This window comes from Pinus tabuliformis, chromosome J (genome assembly GCF_031772625.1).
Source record: "Pinus tabuliformis cultivar Carrire ecotype Pingquan chromosome J, CPIR1, whole genome shotgun sequence".
Classification (NCBI taxonomy): Eukaryota; Viridiplantae; Streptophyta; class Pinopsida; order Pinales; family Pinaceae; genus Pinus; species Pinus tabuliformis.
The window spans coordinates 730,845,940-730,872,049 of record NC_142295.1 but is presented as its reverse complement, the minus strand read 5'-3'; positions in this window follow the sequence as shown (position 1 = coordinate 730,872,049).

Below are 26,110 nucleotides of genomic sequence, written 5' to 3'. Positions count from 1 at the left end.
CATTTCTCTGTCAGTAATAGTTTCCCCAATAGATAAGAGATCGTTCTTGATCTCAGTGATTCTTAAGAAGTATGCTTGCATACTTTCATCTTTACCCTTCTTGATTTCCCTCAGCTTATTTCTAAGAAACAAAACTTGATTTGCATCATTAACTTTAAATAAACTCACCAGTCTATCGTAGATTTCCTTGGTGGTGTCCAGTTCAGAGATGTAGGCCAGCAAGTGATTGTCGATAGAGTCCCGGATGATCTTCTATTGTTTTGACTTCTCCATTTTTTCATTTGTTCCAGGCAGCAGCGGATGCATTTAATGGAGGCTCAACAATATTGCCTCTCACATGATCCAACACTCCTTGATTCTCAAGGGTTATATCAATAAACATCTTCCATCCATGATAGTCAGCTTTCTCACAGAGCTTATCTTCAGCAGGAAAGAGTGTTGAGGACCCCATAGTTCTTTTAGGATAGCCTTGCCAATATTCTCTTTGATGATTGCTCTTGCTCTTACTCGGGCTTTGTCTTCACCTCAGCTCTGATACCATGTTAAGTTATGGTATGTTCTATGCTTATAACAGTTTACTTCTTTTCCTTATTATATTCCAAAGATTATCAATCACACGTACATAAAGTGAAGTGCAGATAGAACATTAAACGATCGACAGAAAACAAGCCAAGACAAGAGACACAAGATGTGGTAGCTAGCCAGGGATAAACCCCACAATGTGTGGGGAAAACCTTTGATCAAATATTCTTTTATCTTCAATAATTCAGAAGAGAGAAATAGTACAATAAATCTTATTCATATCAGCAGTAGCAAACCCTAGATCAGCAACATCAGCATTAGCAACTTCATTACCAAACTAGGGCAGACCATATCTCACAAACCGACCGTCGGATTGACTTCATTCCACCATCAAAAGTTTCAGCTTCTAGAGGAGGTTCAGATGAACCTACAACGCAGTTCCAAAGAGGAGATTTCTAGGCCACGCAAGTCAATCTTTACTTCTGCAGTTGCAGCGTCAGTTTCAACAGTTTCCAGCTTCAAACTAGGGCACTCGATATCTTGCAAACCGTTCATCGGATTGACTTCATTCCACCACCAAAAGTTGTGGCTTTCAGAGGAGGTTCAGATGAACCTACAACATAGTTCCAAAGAGGAGATATTCTATGCCACGCAAGTCAATATTTACTTCTGCATTTGCAGCTTTAGTTTCAGCAGTTTCCGGCTTCAAACTAGGGCAGTCGATATCTTGCAAACCGTTCATCGGAATGACTTCATTCCACCACAAAAAGTTGCGGCTTTCAGAGGAGGTTCAGATGAACCTACAATGCAGTTCCAAAGAGGAGATATTCTAGGCCACGCAAGTCAATATTTACTTCTGCAGTTACAGCTTCAAATTCAATAACTTCCGGCTTCACATGTGTGAGAGAGAGACCCATTTCAGCGCGGTAGAGAAGAGACTCATTTCTGCGTAGTAGAGAGAGAGAGAGATGTGATGAGATTAGTGAGTCCAAATGAGGAAATTTCCTCTTATATTTATACACGACGTTGGTGGCTGAATAGATGCGACTGTTGGGCTTCTGAGCCTACATGAGTTGTAGGTCGGCTTGATAATAATTCCATAATCAAAATAAATTCATATCTCCATGAATACTTATCGGAATCGGATGACATTTATATCAATCCTACACCTCTAGATGAGAGGAATCTAATAAAAATATTATCATCCATGAATAAGATGACCCACATGAAGTTTTGCCCTGGTTGCCAATTTTAACATCTATCAACTTCCCTAGTTCTTCTTCTGCCTTCTCTGGATGGTTCTGATTCAGTAGATGTTTCCACTCCGTACTCCTCAACTTTTGGTTGCTCCACAACTTCTTGAGGCTAGTCCTTTGGAGTTAAGGGTTTCTCTTCTTGTGGGATCTGAAGCTCCCTCTCAAGAGAGCACCGCATGGATTTATCCTCATCAAACTTTACATCCATTTTCACAGCTGTCATTCTAAGGGATGGAAAGTACACATGGTAGTTGTGCAGTTTTTTTATATAACCCATAAATGCCCCCAACTCTACTGTCAACTCAAGCTTCTTCCTTCATTCTTTGGAGACATGGTAGTAAACAAAGGCTCCAAAATTCCTAAAGTGTGATACATCTGTCTTTCTCCCCGAGAAAGCCTCCTCTAGTGTAATCATGCCCAAAATCTAATGTGGAATCTAATTCTAAAAATATACTATTGTGTTGCATGATTCAACCCACAAATGTAGAGGTAGGCCTTGTTCATGCAACATAGCCCTCACATCTCGCATAATTCCATGGTTATTTCTCTTGTCCACCTGATTTTGTTGTGGATTGTGGGTTGTTTTCAACTCTCGTCAAATGCCTTTTTTTCCACAGAAAATTTTGAATTAATTTGACATGTAATCACCTCCATTATTTCTCATGAGAGACTTCACCTTCTTGTTGGTTTATTTCTCAACCAATGCCTTGAATTCTACAAACTTGGATAATGTCTCATCTTTATTTTGCATGAATAAGATCCAACACTTCTGTGAGAAGTCATCAATAAAATGACAAAATATGTGTGTCTCGCAGTGGAGGTTGTCGAGAAAGGTCCAATGAAATAAAAATGGATCCTTTCTGGCACTTCATGTACTTTGCTAGCCTGATTATGGAATGTGGATTTTGTGTACTTCCCCAAGGTACATCCTTTGCATACATCCTACTACTCAAGTGCTCCTTTGGGAAGGCCAGTGGTTATTTTCTGCATAATATTCAAGGCACCATTATGCAAATGGCCAAATATTCTATGCCAAAGTTCACAAACACTGTGGCTCTGCACTCTCTATACCTTAGTGCTTAATGCAATATAATATTCCATAGCTAGATTATACCAGTTTATCACACGAACCTTGATCTACTTCACCTATCCTATGGCTCTGTGTCTCAAAAATGTTTTCCCTTTACTGAAGATCACATCATAACCATAGTATTCCAAAACTGCAATAGAGATGAGATTCTTATTTAGTCTTAGAATAAAACATGACATCTTTGAGTCTAAGAGATCGAAATCTTGATTAGGGGCAAAAATTTGCTCAAAAATAAAAGTGCTAGGAATCGATCAAAACCTGAATGACGACGTCCATATCAGTGATACGATCCTAATGGAGCTCATTTCACTCAAAACAGAGTTCGTATGAGAAAGTTGGAGCCTTCTAACCGCTTTGTCAAACAAAAGAATTATGAAAAAAAGTACAGTCACCGCCTAGTCAGTAGTCTGTACTACTGATGTGGCAGGTGACTGTGGAGGTAAAAAATATGGTCAATGGCCAACCGGGTCTCGCCAAGTGGTGCATTTTGATTGGTCTAAGGTATGATGAATTGGTTTTTTCTAATTGGTTGGAGGAGGACCAATGAGAAGGTGACACATGGCAAGACTGGAGGCCGCCATGTGTCCCTCCCTAAAGGCCTATGAGCATCGGCCATAATAGAAAAATTATGTATAGTATGCCAGGGAGTCAAAAGCCATGACCTTTCCCCCACAAGTTTTATGCATAAACACTACGCCACCACCGTATTTATTAACAATCTATGGGCACACTATGTATTTAATGTTTAACGTATTGGAGTTTGGAGTTTGGCGTTAACTGCTAGCTATAGCGCCACCATGTGACCAAAACCCTTAACCGTTAGCAGTTAACCACCAAGTAACCACTTTCATTAACCGCTAGAATTAATTTCTCATGAGACCAAAACCCTTAACCACTAGCAGTTAACCATAGGGTAACCACTAGCATTAACCACTAGACTTAACCGCACATGTGACCAAAACCCTTAACTACTAGAATTGAATGATAATTGTGCCAATTAAACGGGTTTAACTCTGGGTTTAGCATTGATTAATCTGATCTTATCACTAATTAAGCAGGATTAGTTTGGCATATTTTTTGGCAGAGCTAACAAATTTGGAGCTAACTCCAAATTTGGTGGAGTTAACTGGAGTTTTTCTAGATTTAGTGGAGATTTCCCAAGAAAAACTGAAGAAGCCATAACTTTGGAAGTTTTCAACCAATTTTGGCTCAGAAAGAGTCATTCCTAGATTATTTGGATGCTATGAACATAATGGAATACGTTTCAAAGGCAGAAAGACACTTCTATATGTGATTTTGCTATGTTGAAGTTTAATGAATTTGAGGGCCACTAAGAGAGGAGTTCAAGCCTAGATCAATTGAAGTCCAATTGTGAAGCTTGGAGAGTCATTTTTGAGGTTTTTGGGTCTTCTAAATCCAATGGAGCAGGTTGAATATCCATTGGAGCACTTCAAGTGCATATAATCAGAGAATTGACCATTAATCCACAGAGGGTCTAGCCATTGTAGTAGGTCTAAGGAAATGTAGCCCAGGAGGGGTGAACTCCTTTATCAGCCTTTTTGTTATGAGTTTGATGTGTTTTAGTTCTCTATTATTTACTGTTGTACATGTGTTTTAAACAGATAATTAACCTCATGAATTTATCATAAAAAACACATAACTTGATACATAATCCTTCACATTTTGGTTAATTTGAGACAATCTTAATCTCATGTTTTTAATACTGATGAGGGAGCTTGCATAGCATTAACAAGTTTGCCCAACATTTCATATCAAGTTGGTATCAAAGCACTATTTAGCTCATTTTAACCTTGATATGGTTTTCCAAGGCTAGCTAGAAAAATAACTATTGGTTTTTTATTTGTGCAAAGAGAATTTAACTGTGTGCAAGTTTATGTGATGGCAGCTTCAATAAGTGATGTTTCTAATCCATCTTCTTTAGCAAGACTCTTCAATGAAGAGATGTTGTAAGAACTTATCATCATGATAGATATGGTGCAAGAGCTATATGAAGATAGGATAGAGAACACTATACTTCAAGAGCAGTTTATGGCCATGAAGGAGGAGAAGCAAGAGCTTCTTGAAAAGATGCATGAGATGGAAATTCAACTCCATGATGCCAAGGAAACCTTAGCCAAGTATGTGGATGAAAATGAGGTATGCAATTAAATTTTATCTTCAATTTCCTCTCAAAATGAATGTTTTGGTGCTTTTGAAAGATACACTAGAGGAAAATAGGGTCCAAATTATTGATGAATATGGGCTATGAAGGTAAAGGGATAAGGAAAACATGAACAAAGCATAGTTGGGCCAATTGTTGTTGAGGAAAGGCATGGGTATTTGAGTCTTGGTTATGGATAACATGATGGAGAATGCTCCAAAGCTAAGGAGGCATATGAAGGTGTTCCAAGAAGGAATTTCGTTACATGTTCATTACCTCAAGCTTGTAAAGTTTGTGTTCATGAGGAATGAAAAAGTTTTATACTAACTTTGCAAGAAGATGCTCATAAGCATGTAACTAGTGGAAATGGTAAAAAAGAGGATGTTGAATGCTCTAAGGTCATTGAAACCATTGTTAGTATTCTGAAGAGAGCCACTACCTCATAAAATTCACCTCCTCAAGAAGGGGACAAAAGTGAATGTGCAAGGTATAAATCTGCATTTCATCAAGTTTCTTTTGATTGTGATAAACATGGTAAACATTCACATAAGGTTTGGAGAAAATTTACATGCTCCTTTGGTGGTGTTTCGAGGTGTTGGAAGAGGATAGGCATACACAGGAAACTTTCAAAACAAAAGAGACAAAAAGCAAAAGGTCCATTGGATAATGGAAACCATGTTGAAAAGAAGATGCAATTATTTTGCACTCATTTCCATAAGTAGGGTCATCTTGTAGACAAGTGTTGGAATTTGCATCCAACAAGTCATTGATGACATTTGAACAAGGTGGAGAGAGATTTTGGCAAGAATGGAAAGAAGAATTCCATAGTTGATGTAGGTCAGAATGATACACATGATGAAGTGCAGTTGAAAGAAGCGCCTTTGAAATGGTTTGGAAAGAGATGGTTAGATTTCTTAACCAATGAAGGGTTTACATTTCTTTTGATAATTGATGCAAATCTTGCCTTATTGATGCATTCCCTTTTATTTGGATGCATTTCTTTTCTTCTAAAAGTATGTTTCATATTTTATGAAGCAAGATATTTTATGAGAGAGTTGAGAATTGTTATACATGCATGAGATTTTGTGTGTGTGAACGATGGAATTTTTTATAGTTTCATTGTGCTTTAACATGCATGAGTGATTGAATTGTGTTGGTTGATTGCTTTGTTAACATGTATGTTGTCAACCTCAGAATGTTGATCATTTTCACATGCATGAGTGTTGGCTTGTGTGGTTGATTTATTTTTACATGTATGTTATATCGACTTGGAAGAGTTGATTTTGTCTCCAAAGATGAAAGGTAGATGTGACTAATTGTTTCATGAGAATGTCGAATTCTTACTGTAAATCGTCAATTTGTTGTACATGATTTTGCTTGAATTGAAATTCAGTTGTTTGAAGAAGTAGGTTTTGTTGACTTGTGTTTAGTTGATAGTTTATAAACCAAGATGTAAGAGTACATGGTGATGTTCACATGATGTGACATTTTTTGCTTTGAAGAAGAAAAAGGAAGAGGTCATCAAGTTATATTCTTGCATGAGTGTTTTTCAAGGTTAATGGTGTTTCTTGTGATAAGATTTCACGGGATTTTGAAAGGTCCAAGATTGAGCAAGAGGCTCATGATTAGCCTTGATTCTCAAATCATGACATGAGAAGCATGTTAACACTGGAGGATGATGGAATCAAGAAGCAAAAGTGGACAAAAATGCCAAAAAAAATTGCAGCCCTTGTAAAACATCAAATAGTCTATAATGTAATTTGATGTGTTGTCGACAAGAAGAAAAAGAGATGGCGAATGCATTCTTCCAAATGTGGAATTTGGAACCGTGGAGGTAAAATAATGGTCATTTCCTTTCTTGTTATTACTGATATTGAAACTCATTATTGTAGTTCACCCATATGGGCTTAACTTGGAAAAGTGGTTTCCAAGGAGAAGCTTGCATCGAATGCATGTTTTAAAAAGGAGGAACATGATTCTCAGTGGGAAGGCCACTAGTCTGATTTCCAAGCACTGAGGGATAGCTTTTGTACAACAGGGTGTTCAATCATCAAGCAGTCAACAAATTTTGGATTGGGTCAGCAAAAAAAGGAGAACATTCGTTGGAGTGCCAAACCATTTGCAAGGAAAGGCATGTCAATGAACCCAAGTGGTTATCATGAATATTTTTCCAAGTAGAATCAATTGATAGAACTTGGGAAGGAGAATATTATTCAGCTTTCATTAGATAACCAACTTTTGTGGGTTGAAAAACCTGTCAATGGGAATGAGTGATTGAAATTAGGATTAGGGGAAAAAATTTGCTCAAAAAATAAAAGTTCTTAAAATTGATCAAAATCTGAACGACAGTGTCTGTCTCAGCAATACAATCCCAACGCAACTTGTTTCACTCAAAACAGATTTCTTATGAGAAAGTTAGATCCTACTGACCACTTTGCCAAACAGAGGAATTTTGAAAAAAAAAAGTATAGTCACTGCCTGCTCAGAAGTTCATATTACTAACGTGGCAGGTGACTGTCTAGGTTAAAGGATGGTCAACGACCAACTAGGTCTCGCCAAGTGGTGCATTGTGATTGGTCTAAGGTTTGATGAGTTGGTGTTTTCTAATTGGTTGTAGGAGGACCAATGAGAAGGTGACACGTGGCAAGCCTGGAGGCCACCAAGTGTCCCTCTCCAAAGGCCTATGAACATCGAGCGTAATAGAAAAACTTTGTATGGAAGGTCGACGAGTCAAACCCGTGACCTCGTGCCCACAAGCACTATGCATAACCACTACACCACCACTGTATTGCTTAATAAACTATGGGTGCACTATACATTTAATGTTTAACATGTTGAAGTTTAGAGTTAATCGCTAGCGTAACAACCACCATGTGACCAAAATCCTTAACCGCTAGCGGTTAATTCCAAACACCAACATGTTAAACATTAAATACATAGTGCGCCCATAGTTTGTTAAGAAATACGGTGGCGGTGTAGTGGTTAAGCATTGTTGACACCTAATCCGAAACGGATGAGGTGAAGTCGGACAGTCATCTAGAAGATGAACTGATCCGTTTTGTATTTGTATAAATAATAATAGTTGAATGAATAATACTCACTCAGTTCTTTTGCGCTCATTGATTTCTGAGCTAACCTGGCCTGACATGGTATCAGAGCACAGGTCCCAGGCTCCAGAAATAGTGTAACTCCTCTGCTGCCTCTGCTCCCTGGCGCACCAGTGCTGCATACGCTCTCTGAATAGCCTGACACCTACTCCCTTCTGACATCGCTGCATATGCTGCGTTGAGGTCCGTTGCTGTATGTGGAAGTCGTGGAAGAGAACGAAGGAAGAGAACGGTATCGTTTTACTGTAAGATAACTTATTAAAGCTGTTTTAATGTATTAAGGGCTGCCTGTTAACGTAGACTGCGTATGGTATTGAAGACCTGACAACAGTATATTGAGACTGCGTATGGTATTAAAGACCTGCGTTAATATATGACCACTGCTTTTTTTTGCAACGTATTAAGACCTGCCTTTTAATATCCTGCGTTTAGCGTATTGATAGCCTTTGCGTTTAACGTATTGATAACGTTGTGAAGAAGCCTGCGCTTTGAGACGCTGTGGTGAGGCTGTGCGTGTCTGTTGTGAGACCTTTTTACCTATCTCGCTGTGCGTGCTTGGACATGGCAATGTAAAGCGGAGGGCTTTGAAACTCGATACTGGTTGATGCTGCTCCTTTCCGTCAGTGGTATGAACAGCACTACGCTCAGGAGACCCGTGTTTTGATATAACAGATGCCTTTAATGTTATGCCTTAAACGTATATTGAAGACTGCGTTTTATCTTTTAAAGAACTGTGGTGGCTGCGTCCTTATCTCAAATAACCATTGGTCTTCCATCATATATACTGACCACTGACCTCTGCGTTAATAGTGGTTGCATCATATATACTGTGCGTTTCTAATACAGCGTTTCCTGACATGGTTTCAACTTTCCCGAGTTTTTTTGAAACAGTGTTTGACGTGAAAGACAAGGCCGAGTACTGTGTTTTCATGTCATATATATATACCACAGTGTTTTCATGTTAGCGGATACCACATATACCACAGTGTTTTCATGTCAGCGGATACCACAGTGTTTTCATGTCATATATATATATGTGAGCGCCTTTTTTGAACAGTGATATACATTGATATTTGAGCGCCCTTTGATTTTTAAACAGTGATATATGTGATTGAGCGCCCTTTGATTTTTTGAACAATGATATATATAATGCATAAGGCAATCATATTGAGCAGTGATATATATAATGCATAAGGCAATCATATTGAGCAGTAATATATATAATGCATAAGGCAATCATATTGAGCAGTGATATATATAATGCATAAGGCAATCATATAAGGATATTTTTACAGAAGTTTTTGGCAGAGATATTTTTTCAGAAGGATTTTTTTTTCTCTCTCAACAGAAGTGTTTTTGGCAGAGATTTTTTTTTATAGAATGCATTCAATCATTTCTATGGTCGGAATAGTTCTCACTGGCAAGGAGAACTATTCTGAATGGTCTCGGATGGTAAAACACACCCTTATCTACAATGAACTGTGGAAAGGAGTGTGTGTCGGAGAAGAAGACAGAGACCCTGTGCAGCCCACATCAGACAAAGAACTCGCCATTTGGGAAAACAAGAACAGCAAAGCCTTTGCATTGATCGCAGCATCTGTCAATGAGGAAGTAAGTCGTCATATTTCCTGCTATTCCACTGCCTTTGAAGCTATACAAAAGCTGAAAGAACTCTATGATACACATTCTGCACTTGAAGTTGTTCAGCTCATGATTAAACTCTTCACTCTTGAACTGAAAAATAATGATCCTCTTGCTCTTGCATCTGAAATAAAGTCTATAATGCATGATATAAAATCCACTAAGGTTGAGCTGGATATCTCTCTTATGTGCTGCATATATAAAGAATAGATGTCCATCTAGTGCTATAAGAAACAAGACTCCTTATGAATTGTGGTATGGACATGTTCCTTCGGTAAAACATCTCAGGATATTTGGTTCCACCTGTTATGCTTTAATACCAAAGGTACATAGAAACAAACTTGGTGCAAGAAGTCGTAAGTGTATCTTCCTGGGGTATTCAAACACATCTAAAGCATACCGCCTTTATGATGAAGTAAATAAAAAGTTTGTTTTATCTAGAGATGTCATTTTTCTTGAATCATCCAAATCTGACAATGTTGTTGAGCGGCAACTTGATCGCTTGGATAGATTCACAAAACCGAAATCATTTCAAGAGTTTGATAATCAGATTCCACATCTTGAAGGGGGGATTCCTATACTAGATCAACATGTGGAATCTTCTTCTGAAGAACAATCTCCCCTGCATGACACTCCAACAACGGATGATGCTTTAAGTGATGTAACCTTAAGAGAGATATCCAGCTCAACCTTAAAGATATAACCTTTGACTCTCTTGTGAAAAAGTTTGCTGAAAGAGAGAAAGCCTTTGGAAAGAAAACAGTCCCTGAATCTTCTGAAGAGACTGTTTGTCTTGCTCATAAAGAAAGGCAGCCTGCTCAAGATTCTACAAGAGGAAGAGGTGGACGAAGAGGAAGAGGAAGATACTTCAGAGGCAGGGGGGGCAGACATCCTCAAGCAGAAAAGGCAGATCTGCATTGCATTCGCTGCAAACGAAATGGATCACATGATGCTTCTACATGCAAGCTACCATGGGACAAGATTGAGCAGAGAAGAAATCAGCAGAAAGGTAAAACTGATGACTCAGACAAAGGTAAAGCACCTGAATCCGCTCACTATATTGAGGCACAATGTAACATTGGAGTAAATGAAGATATGTTTAATGCTTCACTTGCTTCTTCGAAAAATGACTGGTTGCTTGATTCAGGAGCAAGCTGTCATATGACTCATAGGAGAGATTTCTTTGAAGATTTCACTAACAATGTTGATGGAGCAGTATACTTTGCAGATCAGTCAAAAATCAAGCCATCAGGGCTTGGCACAATCAGGCTTAAACTGCCTGGTCTTCCAGACTTTCTTCTAGATCATGTTCTATATCTCCCACAGCTGAAGAGAAACTTGCTGTCCCTGGTCCACATCCGCCAGCAAGGTCACTCCATTCACATGTTTGATGGCAAGCTTGAGGTAAGAAAGGCATCTGACCACTCACTTGTCATGAGGGGTATAGAAGAAGAAAGACTCCTTAAACTGCAAGGAACCTCTGCTCATGCACAGCATTTCTCATATATTTCTCATCATGAAGAAGGTGCACTTCCATCAAGTTTATTATGGCATGCTAGATTTGGACATTTAAACTATGATAGTCTCCGCTTGTTGAAGAAAAATGGTGTTGCTGGTTTGCCTACAATTCCTAGAAAACATAAACAATGTGATGCTTGCATTCTAGGAAAGCATAGCAAACAGTCTTTTCATGATTCACATTCAAGAGCACATAGGAAGCTTGAACTTATTCATTCAGATTTATGTGGTCCAATGCCTGTTCCTTATGCAAATGGAAATAAATATATCATGACATTTATTGATGATTACACCAGAATGTGTTGGGTTTACTTATTGAAGAACAAATCTGATGCTTTTCAAACATTTAAGAATTTTCATAAGTGGATTGAAAATTATGCACAATCTCATATTGGGTCTATTCGCACTGATAATGGAAAAGAATATACATCAAATGAATTTGAACACTATCTTCGCCAACATGGGATTAAACATCAAACAACTGTGCCTTATAATCCTCAACAGAATGGTGTAGCTGAAAGAATGAACAGAACAATTTTGAATATGGTACGATCCATGCTTTTCTTCAAAAATGTAAAGACAATGTTTTGGGCTGATGCTGTTCTATGTGCTGCATATATAAAGAATAGATGTCCATCTAGTGCTATAAGAAACAAGACTCCTTATGAATTGTGGTATGGACATGTTCCTTCGGTAAAACATCTCAGGATATTTGGTTCCACCTGTTATGCTTTAATACCAAAGGTACATAGAAACAAACTTGGTGCAAGAAGTCGTAAGTGTATCTTCCTGGGGTATTCAAACACATCTAAAGCATACCGCCTTTATGATGAAGTAAATAAAAAGTTTGTTTTATCTAGAGATGTCATTTTTCTTGAATCATCCAAATCTGACAATGTTGTTGAGCGGCAACTTGATCGCTTGGATAGATTCACAAAACCGAAATCATTTCAAGAGTTTGATAATTAGATTCCACATCTTGAAGGGGGGATTCCTATACTAGATCAACATGTGGAATCTTCTTCTGAAGAACAATCTCCCCTGCATGACACTCCAACAACGAATGATGCTTTAAGTGATGTAATTGATAGAATTGGGAGACTCAATCTTGATTCAGACCCAACTCAATCAACAGAACAGCCTGGACCATCTCAGAAAGGTCCCCCAAAGTGGCTGACAAAGACACTTGAAAGTGTTCATCCTGATGAAATTGGAAAAACAGGAACCCGAAATTCAAACCGACAAGATGGAGGTGATGTAGATAACTCTAATTCACCTGTTGATATGGATGTTACTTATGATTGTGAATTGAACTTGTCTACAGATTTTGAACCAACTTCCTTCAAAGAAGCTGCTTCTCATGATGAATGGAAAGAAGCGATGCAGAAGGAGTATGATGCCCTCATAAAGAATGGCACTTGGAAGCTGGTTGATCCTCCATTTGGAACCAAACCAATTGGATGCAAGTGGGTCTACAAGAACAAGTACAAAGCTGATGGCTCACTTGACAAGCACAAAGCTAGGCTTGTGGCAAAAGGTTTTGCACAGAAGGAAGGGGTCGATTATGAGGAAACTTTTGCTCCCACAGCAAAATGGGCCACCATCCGGACACTCTTTGCACTAGCTGCTCAGAACGGTTGGAAAGTTCATCAAATGGATGTAAAAACTGCATTCTTGAATGGAGATCTAAAAGAGAATGTTTTTATGTCCCAGCCTGAAGGATTTGCTGTGAAAGGACATGAACACAAAGTATGCAAACTTGTGAAGTCCTTGTATGGCCTCAAACAAGCACCACGAGCCTGGTATGAAAAACTAACTGAGCATCTTCTGAAACTCAACTTCAAACATTTTGATCTTGATGATGCAACTTTATTTGTCAAGAAAGTTGGCAAAACAGTTGTATATCTTGTGGTATATGTAGATGATCTTTTAATGACAGGGAACAATGAAAGCTATATTGCATCCATAAAAAAAGAATTAGGAAAATTTTTTGAAATGACTGATTTGGGCTATGTTCATTACTATCTTGGCATTGAAGTAACCCAACATCCAAAGTCCATATTTCTTTCTCAAAAGAAATACATTGGAGATTTGTTATACAGATTTGGCATGACAGAGTGCAATCCCCTTTCTACTCCAATGGAACAAAACTTGAAGCTCACATCTACTGAAGGAAAAGAATTTGAGGATGCAACAAAGTATAGACAGCTTGTAGGAAGTCTCATCTACCTCACTACTACCAGACCAGACATTTCATTTGCTGTTGGAATCCTCTCCAGGCTTATGCAAAAGCCTTGTGAGGGACATTGGTCTGCTGCAAAAAGAGTTCTAAGGTACTTGAAGGGAACTCAAGACCTTCGAATCAAGTATACACAGGTGGACGACTTCAACTTGATTGGATACTTTGATTCAGACTTCGATGGAGACAAAGAAACTGGGGTATCTACTTCAGGATATGCTATGAGTCTTGGATCAGGAGCTGTCTCCTGGAGATCACGCAAACAATCAGTACCAGCAAATTCCACAACAGAAGCAGAATACGTGGCAGCAGCTGAAGCAACGAAAGAAATTGTGTGGCTCAGGAAAATTCTTGAAGATTTGCAAGTAAAACAAATACAATCTACTCCACTCATGATTGATAACACATCTGCAATAAAGTTGGCCAAGAATCCAAAATTCCATGATCGTACTAAGCACATCAATACTAAATATCATCTGATCCGACATCATGTTGAGGCCAAAACAATCCATCTTCGTCATTGTTCCACAAACGAGCAAATTGCAGACATCTTCACCAAAGCGCTTGGAAGAGAAAAGCTTGAAAGATTCAGAACGATGCTTGGACTCACCAACATCCCTTCAGATTAAGGGGGGGAATGTTGACACCTAATCCGAAACGGATGAGGTGAAGTCGGACAGTCATCTAGAAGATGAACTGATCCGTTTTGTATTTGTATAAATAATAATAGTTGAATGAATAATACTCACTCAGTTCTTTTGCGCTCATTGATTTCTGAGATAACCTGGCCTGACAAGCATAACACTTGTGGGTGCAAGGTCACGATTTCAAATCCTCATCCTACCATACAAAATTTTTATATTATGCCTGATGCTCATAGGCCTTTGAAGAGGGACACATGGCAACCTACGAGCTTGCCACGTGTCACCTTCTCATTGGTCCTCCTCCAACCAATCAGAAAACACCTACTCATCAAACCTTAGACCAATCGTAATGTGCTACTTGGCAAGACCTAGTTGGTCGTTGACCATCCTTTGACCTTCACAGTCACCTACCACATCAGCAGTACGGACTACTGACTAGGCAGTGATTGTACGTTTTTTTTCAAAATTCTTTTGTTTGGCAAAGCGGTGAGCAGGCTCTAACTTTCTCATACGAACTCCATTTTGAGTGAAACGAGTTGCATTGGGATCTTGTCATCGAGACGGACATTTTTGTTCAAGTTTTGATTAATCTTGATCACTTTTATTTTTAAGAAAATTTTTGCCCCTAATCCAGATTCCGATCACTCATTCGCACTGATAGGATTTTTGACCCACAAAAGCTAGTTATCTAATGACAGCTTAATACTCTTGTCCTTCCCAAGTTCTATCAATTGATTCTACTTGGAAAAATATCCATGACAACCACTTGGGTTCATTGACATGCCTTGCCTTGCAAATGGCTTGGCACTTCAACCAATGTTCTCCTTTTGCTGTTGACCCAATCCAACACTTGTTGGCTGCTTACTGATTAAATACCCTATTGTACCAAAGAGATCCCTCGGTGCTTGGAAAGCTAACTGATGGCCTTCCCACTGAGAATCATGTTCCTCCTTTGAAAAACATGCATTCGATGCAAGCTTCTCCTTGGAAACCACTTTTCCAAGTTAAGCCCATCTGAGTGAACTACAACAATGAGTTCCAATATCAATAATAACAAGAAAATAAATGACCATTATTTTACCTCCATGGTTCCAAATTCCACATCTAGAAGAATGCATTCGCCATCTCTTTCACTTCTTGGAGTCAACACATCAAATCACATTATAGACCATTTGATGTTTTAATCTAGAAAAAATCCAGTTAACTCTGCCAAATTTTGAGTTAGCTCTGGATTTTACTTCTCCGCCAAACTAATCCTGCTTAATTAGTGATAAGCTTATATTAATTAATGCTAAACTCGTTTAATCTGCGCAGTTAGCGTTTAATGCTAGCAGTTAAGGGTTTTGGCCACATGCGTGGTTAAGTATAATGGTTAATGCTAGTGGCTACTCGGTGGTTAAATGCTAGCGGTTAAGGTGAAAAAGGTCTATGTGCAAGGTATAAATCTGCCTTTTAATCATGTTTCTTTTGATTATGATAAACATGGTAAATCTTCACATAAGGTTTGGAGAAAATTTGCATGTTCCTTTCGTGGTTTGAATAACCATACTATTTTGAGGTGCTGGAAGAGGATAGCCATACATAGGAAACTTTCAAAACAAAAGAGACAGAAAGCCAAAGGTCAATAGGATAATGGAAACCATGTTGAAAATAAGATGCAATTATTTTGCAGCCATTGCCATAAGCAGGGTCAGCTTGTAGACAAGTGTTGGACTTTGTATCCAACAAGTCATCCATGACATTTGAAGAAGGTGGAGAGAGATTTTGGTAGGAATGGAAAAGAGGATTCCATAATTGATGTGGGTCAGAATGATACACATGATGAAGTGCAGCTGAAAGAAGCGCCATTGAAATGGTTTGGAAAGAGATGGTTAGATTTCTTAACCAATTAAGGCCATGCATTTCTTTTGATAATTGATGCAAATATTTCCTTATTGATGCATTTCCTTGTTATTTGGATGCATTTATTTTCTTCTTAAAGTATGTTTCATATTGCATTAAGCAAGATGTTCGAAAGTAGAGTTATGTTGACTCAATTAGATGCAGCAAAGATGGAAATTTGCAACTGCAAATTTGCATGCATGTTGCATTCTTTTACTTGCATGTTTACGCCAGGAAGGTGTTCAAAAGTGGAGTATGTTGACTCACTTTATTGCAGCAAATTTGGTCATTTCAACTCTTTAAGTACTCGTACATACCACTGGGATTCTTGTACTTGTGATTGTACTTGTGAGAGAGTTGAGAATTGTTATACATGCATGAGAGTTTGTGTGTGTGAACAATGGAATTTTTTATAGTTTCATTGTGCTTGAACATGCATGAGTGATTGACTTGTGTTGGTTGATTGCTTTGTTAACAAGTATGTTGTCAACATCAGAATGTTGATCATTTGCATATGCATAAGTGCCTTGTCTAGTCGATTGATTGTTACATGTATGTTAAATCGACTTGGAAGAGTTGATTTTGTCTCCAAAGATGAAAGGAAGATGTGATGAATTGTTTCATGAAAATGTGGAATTCTTTTTTTAAATTGTCAAGTTGCTATGCATGCTTTTGCTTGACTTGAAAGTTGGTTGTTTGAAGAAGTATGCTTTTTTGACTTATGTTTAGTTGATATTTTATACACAAATATGTAAGAGTACATTGTGATGTTCACATGATGTGACATTTGTCGTTTTGAAGAAGCAAAAGGAAGAGGTTGTCAAGTTATATTCTTGCATGAGTGTTTTTCAAGGTTAATTGCGTTTCTTGTGATAAGATGTCGCAAGATTTTGGAAGGTCCAAGATTGAGCAAGAGGCTCATGATTAGCCTTCATTCTAAAATCATGACATGAGTAGCATGTTAATACTGGAGGATGATGGAATCAAGAAGAGAAAGTGGAAAAAAATGCTAAAAAAAATTGCAGCCCTTGTAAAACATCAAATGGTCTACAATGTGATTTGATGTGTTGACGCCAAGAAGCGAAAGAGATGGCGAATGAATTCTTCTAGATGTGAAATTTGGAACTGTGGAGGTAAAAGAATGGTCATTTCTTTTCTTGTTATTACTGATATTGGAACTCATTTTTGTAGTTCACTCAGATGGGCTTAACTTGGAAAAGTGGTTTCCAAATGTTTTGCAAAGGAGGAACATGATTCTCAGTGGGAAGGCCATCAGTTAGCTTTCCAAGCACCGAGGGATCACTTTAGTACAACAAGGTGTTTAATCCACAAGCAACCAACAAGTGTTTGATTGGGTCAACACCAAAAGGAGAACATTGGTTGAAGTGCCAAGCCATTTGCAAGGCAAGGCATGTCAGTGAACCCAAGTGGTTGTCATGGAGGTTTTTCCAAGTTGAATCAATTGATATAACTTGGGAAGGAGAAGAGTATTCAACTATCATCAGATAACCAACTTTTGTGCATCGAAAAGCTTGTCAATGGGAATGAGTGATTAGAATCTGGATTAGGGGAAAAAATTTGCTCAAAATAAAAGTGCTCGAAATCAATCAAAACCTAAACGAAAACATCTGTCTTGGTGATATGATCCCATCGCAACTCATTTTACTCAAAACGAAGTTCATATGAGAAAGTTAGAGCCTATTGACCACTTTGCCAAACAGAATTTTGAAAAAAAAATTATAGTCACTACTTAGTCAGTAGTCCATATTGTTGATGTGGCAGGTGACTGTGTACGTCGAATGATGTTCAACGTTCAACCAGGTCTCTCCAAGTGGCACATTGCGATTTTTCTAAGGTTTGATGAGTTGTTGTTTTATGAGTGGTTAGAGGAGGACTAATGAGAAGGTGACATGTGGCAAGCCTGGAGGCCACCACATGTCCCTTCCCGAAGGCTTATGAGCATCAAGCGTAGAAAAATGTTATATGGAAGGCTAGGGAGTCGAACCCGTGACCTCACCCCCATAAGTGATATGTATAACCACTACACCACCACCGTATTTCTTAAAGAACTATGACCGCACAATGTATTTAATCTTTAACATGTTGAAATTTGGAGTTAACCGCTAGCAGTTAAGGGTATGGTCAAGTGCTCCGTATTTAGCTAAAAAATAAAAGTTCTCATAATTGATTGAAACTTGAACGACTGCGTCCATCTCAGAAAAACAATCCCAACACAACTCGTTTCACTGAAAAACAAGCTCATATGAGGAAGATATCATGTTCTGTCCGCTTTTCCAAATAGAGGAATTAAAAAAGAAAATGTACAGTCACTGCACAATCAGCAGTCTATACTGCTAACATGGCAGGTGACTAGGAAGGGTCAAGGGTTGTTCAACGCTCAATCAAAGTGCAACAAGTGGCATCCTGTGGTTGGTTTGCAAGTGTGGTGACGTGGAAAGTTTTTATTGGTTTGAAGTGGACCAATGAGGAGGGGACAAGTGGTAAGCCCAAAGGCCGCCACATGTCCCTCCCCAAAGGACCACATATATCAATGCATAGTAAGCTTTTAGGTAGGATGGCAGAGTTGAACCTGAGATCTCACCCGAGCAAACCACACGACATAACGTTCTACCACCACGTCAGCACTTAACCTACAACGATCATCGCATGTATTTAAAGTTTAATGTTATGGTGGTTGGGGGTTAGGAGGGAGCCATCCCATGGGCTAGGCCCCCCCATGTGACCAGTTTTAATAACCACCAAGCCAATGGTCAGTAAAACTATGCCAACTAAGCCATAACCATGAACTTCGTGTCATCACATGTAACCACTATCATTAAACTACCAGGTCAACGGTTTCAGAACCACACAGGAATTGCATTAAGTGCGATTAGTGCTTAATTAACGTGTTTAATATCTAATTATATGCATATTTAACTACAGATTAACTTGGTGGAAAATTCAAGATACCATGAAATTTTGCACTAACTCCATTTTTAGTGAGACTAACTGGAGTTCCTCCAGTTTTAGTGGAGGTTTACTAGGAGAAACTATTTTGACCATAACTAGGGAAAAATTCGATCAAATGGAGATCAAGAAAAGGTGCTCCTAGATGATTTGGGCATTATGAGCACATTGAAGTAGGTTTCAAGAGCATTAGATCATTTTAAACAACACTTTTTCCATTATTGAGCTAATATAGAGGCCCAAGCCATGGAAGCTAGACCAAGGAGACGTAGCCCAGGAGGGTGAACTCCATTAAAACATTATGTTAAGTGTTCATTTTGATGGTTTGTTGTACATTTGATTGTTGTTGTTCAACACTTGTTCTTCATGTTATTTTTATCATGAACTTAACATAAAACTTGATAAATTTGCTTATTTTCATTCACAAACACCATAAGGGAACCTATGCACATGAAGCAATTAACAAGCATTTGTTTATAAGTATGAACTTAAAATTAGCACATCAAAACTAAAATTCAACAACAGATCAAGTTGGTATGAAAACAAAGGTCATTTTCTTAATTGCTTGAGTTTTGTGCAAGTAGGGTTTTAATGGTTGGAAATTTCTGATGCTTACAAGGTTAAAGTTGCAAAGAGGAGAAGGGAAACTATTGGTAGCAACTCCTCAGGTAATGCCCAGAAGGAGAGCCACAAGGCCACAATCTCCACCCAAAGTTCCAATCCCATCTCCACTTGAAGCAACCCAAGTTTTACCATCAATTGAGATTGAGGAGGTACAAGAAGTACTAGAAGCTAAGCTTGAATCCAAAGCCATCATGTCTAGAGTAAGAGAGACTGAAGGTCTTTCAGAAGAGGAAGCATTCAAGAAATCTTTCTATGGCTTAACTGACATGGTTAGAGTCCTTTATTAAGATAGGAATACTAGAATGGCTAGAGAGAGTTCTAAGCCTCCACATGCAGAGGGAAGATCAGGAGATAAGAAATATGAAAAGAAGGATTCAAAGGGTAATGGAGGAAAGCCTCCTCCATCTCCACCATCTTCATCTTCCTCATCATTTTCATCATCCTCAACATCTCAAATAGCATCATCTTCCACTTCCACCACAAAAACTGTTCATACTCATTCAAAAACCCCAAAGGAAAAAACTCCCTTACTCAAATTGGACATTAAGTTTGAACTTCCCATGTACAATGGTGAGGTGAATGCAGAAAGGTTATAAAATTGGATTCGAAAATTGGAGGTTTATTGTAGAATTCAAAACCTTCAAGAAGATGACATAAAGTTCTAGTTGGCTTCATTGAGGCTAGAAGGAGCTGCATTAGTCTAGTGGGAAGAAAAGACTCAAGAGGAAACATGAATTCATGGTAAGATATCCATTTCTTAGGTTGAATTTGTTTATGCAATTAAAAGACAGTTTTATCCTTTAGCCTAAATGAAAAAATCAATTATGAGTTGGCAAAATTTAGGCAACTTAGGGTCCAAACAGTTCAAGACTAGACCCAGGAGTTTAGAGAGAGCGATTTGTTGTTAGGAGTAAACTTGAATTCCCAAGATACACTATTAAAATATATTGGGGGTTTCAAATTCTAGTGATGAGACCAAGATTTCAGCCATGATTACAAAAGGAAAAGAAGTTGTTGCAAGCACTAGTTCCTCACATAGTCAGAACAACACTCCAAATGATGAATCAAGAATAGAGTTGTTCCATGTAAGGGTAATTTCAAATCATACAAATATTGATGCATTATTTTCTAGTGGGTCACAATAAAACTTAATTTAAGAAGACTTGGTCAAAATTATTAACCTTGAAACTATACCTCATCATAAGGCATATCCATTGGGTTGGATAGTCAATAATGCAAATTTACAAGTGACAAGGAAATGTGTATTCAAGTTTTCCATTACTAAAAAGTTCATTGATGAAGTGGGGTTAGATGTAGTTCCACTTGACATCTCAGGAATCATTTTGGAAAGTCCTTATTTGTATGATATGAAAGCAATATTTTATCGCCATGAGAACAAATATATGTTGCTCAAGGATGGGGTGGAGTATATTGTGAGAGCCCATCGCAAAAAACTAAACATTTCTTTGGTTAATGTAGGGAAGATGAAGAGACTAGTAAATGCAAGTAAAAATGTTGTGTTTCTCATGATCAAGAAAAAGAATGACATTGGTTGTGAATCTTTTGAAGGTTGTGATGAAAAATTAAAATATGATTTGTTTGATGTGGTAAGAAAGCATGGCGAGATGTTTCAGGAACCAAAGGGGTTACCTCCCAAGAGGGGAATTCAGCATGAGATACAGCTGCAGCAGGATGTTCCACTTCCAAACATTGGCATGTATCACATGTCAATTATGGAGAGCATGGAAATCAAGAATAAAATTCAAGAATTTCTTAACAAAGGTATCATACGCCCATCTACTTCTCCATGTGGTTCACTCATTGTCTTGGTGCCAAAGAAGAAGGAGACTTGGTGCATGTGAGTGGATTTCCATGCACTAAACAAAATCACGGTAAAGAATCATTATCCACTCCCAATAATTGATGATTTGCTTGATCAATTGAGGTATGCAAAGTATTTCATTAAGTTAGACTTACAAAGTGGTTATCATCAAGTTAGAATAGTTGAATAGGATATTTGGAAAACCACATTTAAAACTAAACAAGGATTTTTTGAGTGGCTCGTTATGCCTTTCTGTCTTACAAATGCTCCAACTACTTTCATGAGTGTTATGAATGATGTATTGAGACCATTTCTAGATGACTTTGTCATTGTTTACTTAGATGATATTCTCATATTCAACAAATCCAGAGATGAACATGTCATGCATATGAACAAAGTACTTGATGTCTTGAGAAAATAACAATGGTTTTTAAATATGTCAAAATGTGAATTTGGCAAGACTTCTTTAGTGTATTTGGAACACATTGTTGGAGGAGGTGAGCTGAAGATAGACCCCTCTAAGGTTGAGGTCATTCTAAATTGGCCCAAGCCCAATACAGTTACAAAGTTAAGAAATTTTCTTGGGGAAGCACAATATTGGGGGAAATTTATTGCTAATTTTTCTTCCATTACAGTAGCATTACATGCATTGAATAGTGTCAATAAAGTCTTCCATTGGGGATATGTACAAAAAAAATCATTTGATTATTTAAAGAAAAAAATTAGTTCAGCACTGATATTGGCTCTTCCGGATCTTAGACAACCATTTGAGATTTAAACAGATGCTAGTGATTACACCATGGGAGCAGTGCATGGTAAGCCCATTTCATTTCATTCTGAAATTTTTAATGGATTTGTGACTAACAATCCCACTTATGACAAAGAAATTTAATCATTGGTACAAAGTGTCAAAAAATGGAAACACCACTTGATTGGGAAGCATACCATTATCCATATGGACCATCAATCATTGCAGTACTTACAGTCACAGTCAAAGTTGCAGAAATCATGACACTTCAAATGGATGGGTTTTATACAACAATTTCATTTGGTTATCAAGTACAAAAAGGGAATCTACAATAAGGTAGCTGATATTCTTTCTAGTCATATTGTAAATTCATCTATTATACTCAAGAAAAATGCTATTTTACATGAAAGTTACATTGAACAATATGCATATGATAATGATTTTCAAGATGTGTATGCAATCTTGAGGTAAGGAAACCAAACTGAAGAGTTAGATTACCATGTACATAACAATTTTTTGTATCACTTGGGAAAGTTATGTATTCCATGGGGAGAAAGAAATAGTATCATAAGGGAGGCGCACACTTCATTGATCGCCGGACACTTCAATGTAGGTAAGACAATAGCGAATCTCCAAAGGTATTGCTATTGGCCACACATGTTTGATAATGTATTTTGTTTCATTAGAGGATGTTCTTTATGTGCAACAAGTAAGCCTAGCAATAGGGAACTAGGATCGTACACTCCACTTCTAGTACCTTCACGTCCATGGGAGAGTATCTCAATGGATTTTGTAGGAGGTATTATGTTTTCAAGGAAAGGTCATGATTACTTGTATGTAGTTGTGGACAGGTTCAGCAAGATGTGTATTCTAATTCCATGTAAAAAACAAATTATAGTTGAACAAACAAATCATCTTTTCTTTCAAAATATTTGGGTTCATTTTGGTCTTCCTACTTCCATTGTAAGTGATCAAGATTCTCGATTTGTTGGGATTTTTTGGTCAAATTTGTGGGACATGATGGACACTAAGCTGAAGAAGAGTACAACCTTTCATCCGTAAACAAATGGACAAACCAAGGTGGTCAATAGGACAAATATTCATGTTCTTAGAGGATATTGCAGCAAACATCCCAAGTTGTGGGATGAACAGTTGCATTACATACAACATGCATACAACAGGGCAAAGCATTCTTCCACAAATACATTGTCATTTGAGGCTTGTTTTGGGTACTTTCCAAGATTTCCATTGGACTTCATCTTTGAGAAAGATATTGCCATTGATGTTCATGGTGACATCGATTAGGCAAGGAAGCACATTGAGAAAAATCAGTTGATACATCACACAATGTAGGAACACCTTGAAAGAAGTCAAAACAGCTACAAGGAAAGGCATGAAAAAAACTATGTCGATCATAAATTTCAAGTTGGTGATGAAGTTTGGTTATATATTAGCAAAGAGAGACTTCAAGGGGAAGGTAAAAAACTTAATCCAATCCATTATGGTCCTTTTAAAATTCTGGAAAGGATTCGTAACAATGCATTTAAGTTAGATTTGCCTCCTTATATGCAAATATACTCTATTTTTAATGCTGATAATTTGAGATTATTTGAGCCTCCTTTGATTGATGATCAAGGAGATCATGTTCAACTAGCATCAATAGATGATTTCTCGCTCAAATACCTTGACGAACTTCAACAAGATCTCATACTTGACGGAAGAACCAAAACTTCAAAGAGAGGAATGTCAAATACCTTAGAGTGAGAATCAAGGGACAAAATCCTTCTAAAGCCAAATGGTTATAGATCAAGAAGGAGAGGGAGTTGTACCCTCAACTGCTGAACAATTGATAGTATCTTTTGGGGTCCAAAAGGCTTCCAGTGGGGAGGAATGGTCAGGTGCTTAGTATTTAGCTTAAAAATCAAATTTATCATAATCACTCAAAACCTTAATGAATGTGTCCGTCTTAGAAAACAAATCCCAATGAAACTCGTTTCACTGAAAATCGAGCTCGTATGAGGAAGATATCATGTTCTGTCTGCTTTGCCAAACTGAGGAATTTAAAAAAAAGATGTAGTCATTGCACAGTTAGCATTCCGTACTGTTGACGTGGTGGGTGACTAGGCAGGGTCAAAGGTCAGCCAATTCTCAATCAAAATTCAACACGTGGCATCTTATGATTGGTTTGTAGGTGCGGTGACGTGGAAATTTTTTATTGGTTTGAAGTGGGCTAATGAGGAGGGGACAAGTGGCAAGCCCGAAGGTTGCAACATGTCCCTCCCAAAGGACCACATATATTGGCGCACAGTGAAATTTTGGGCAGGTCGTCGGGTAACCACTAGCATTAATACTAGAATTAACTACACATGTTACAAAAACCCTTAACAGTTAGCATTTAACCACTGGGTAACCACTAGCATTAACCGCTAGACTTAACCGTGCATGTGACCAAAACCCTTAACCGTTAACATAAATTCTAACTACACGGATTAAACGGGTTTAACTGTGGTTTAGAATTAATTATTCTATGCTTATCACTAATTAAGTGGGATTAGTTTGTCAGAGCCGAAAAATCCAGAGTTAACTCCAAATTTGATGGAGTTAACTAGAATTTTTCCAGATTTAGTGGAGATTTCTTAGGAAAAACTGAAGAAGCCATAACTTTCGCAGTTTTCGGCCAATTTTGGCTCATAAAGTGTCATTCCTAGATGATGTTGATGCTCTGAACACAATGGAATAGGTTGCAGAGGTATAAACACACTTCTGTACATGATTTTTCTACGTTGAAGTTTAATGAAGCCTAGGGACACCAAGAGAGGAGCTCAAGCCTAGATCAGTTGAAGTCCAATTGCAGAGCTTGGAGAGTCATTTTTTGTGTTTTTGGGTCTTAAGAATCCAACGGAGTAGTTTGAAAAGCCATTGGAGCACTTCAGTTGCATGTAATAAGAGACTTGACAATTAATCTAAAGAGGGCCTAGCCATTGAAGCATGTCTAAGGAGATGTAGCCTAGGAGAGGTGAACTCCTTGTTATGAATTTGTTGTGTTTTAATTAGTTGTTATTTAATTGTTTTACATGTGTTTTAAATAGCTAATTAACCTCATGAATTACTCATAAAAAACACATAACTTGATACATAATCCTTCACATTCTGATTAATTTGAGACGATCCTAATCTCATGCTTTTAATACTGATGAGGGAGATTGCATAGCATTAACAAGTTTTCCTAACATTTTAGATCAAAGAGGGGAGACTATACCAATCCCAGTCATGTTGTACCTTTTTTCTTGCCCCAAATCAATGTGCATATGGAGATCTTTCTCCTCCAGGTCACTGAAAAAGTCTCTACACCCTGTCATGTGGAACGAGGCACCAGAGTCCAATTATCACATGCTCCCCATCATTGCACTACCCATGCATGTGATAAGGGTGAAGTTAAGGTAAAAATTTGAGGCCAATGATTCACCAGATGTTCCTCCTGAGGTCTTCTAGCTTTCCCTTTTGTGTGGAAACTTCATGGCATAGTCCCTGACTTTATGACAATGAAGGCATTTAATTTTGGACAAATATTTCTTCTTGCCCCCTTGGTTGGATTTTGGTTTGGTTTGAGATTTCTTCCCTTTTCATTTCTTTCCCTTTCCAACCAATGCAAAGTTTTCTTCGTCCTCTACGCTGGATGAAGTCGCATCTCTAGTATTCCACCTTATTTCCTCATGTACCAAATCAGACCATAAAAGTTACCATTTCGGTATTTTCTACCTCACATTCACTAAATATTGATAGTTATGCCATCTCTTGTGAAGGCCCAGAAGGGTTAGGCTTACCAAGTCACCCTATGAAATAGTAACACTAATTCCTACAAGCTCATCACGGACTTATGTGAACATGCT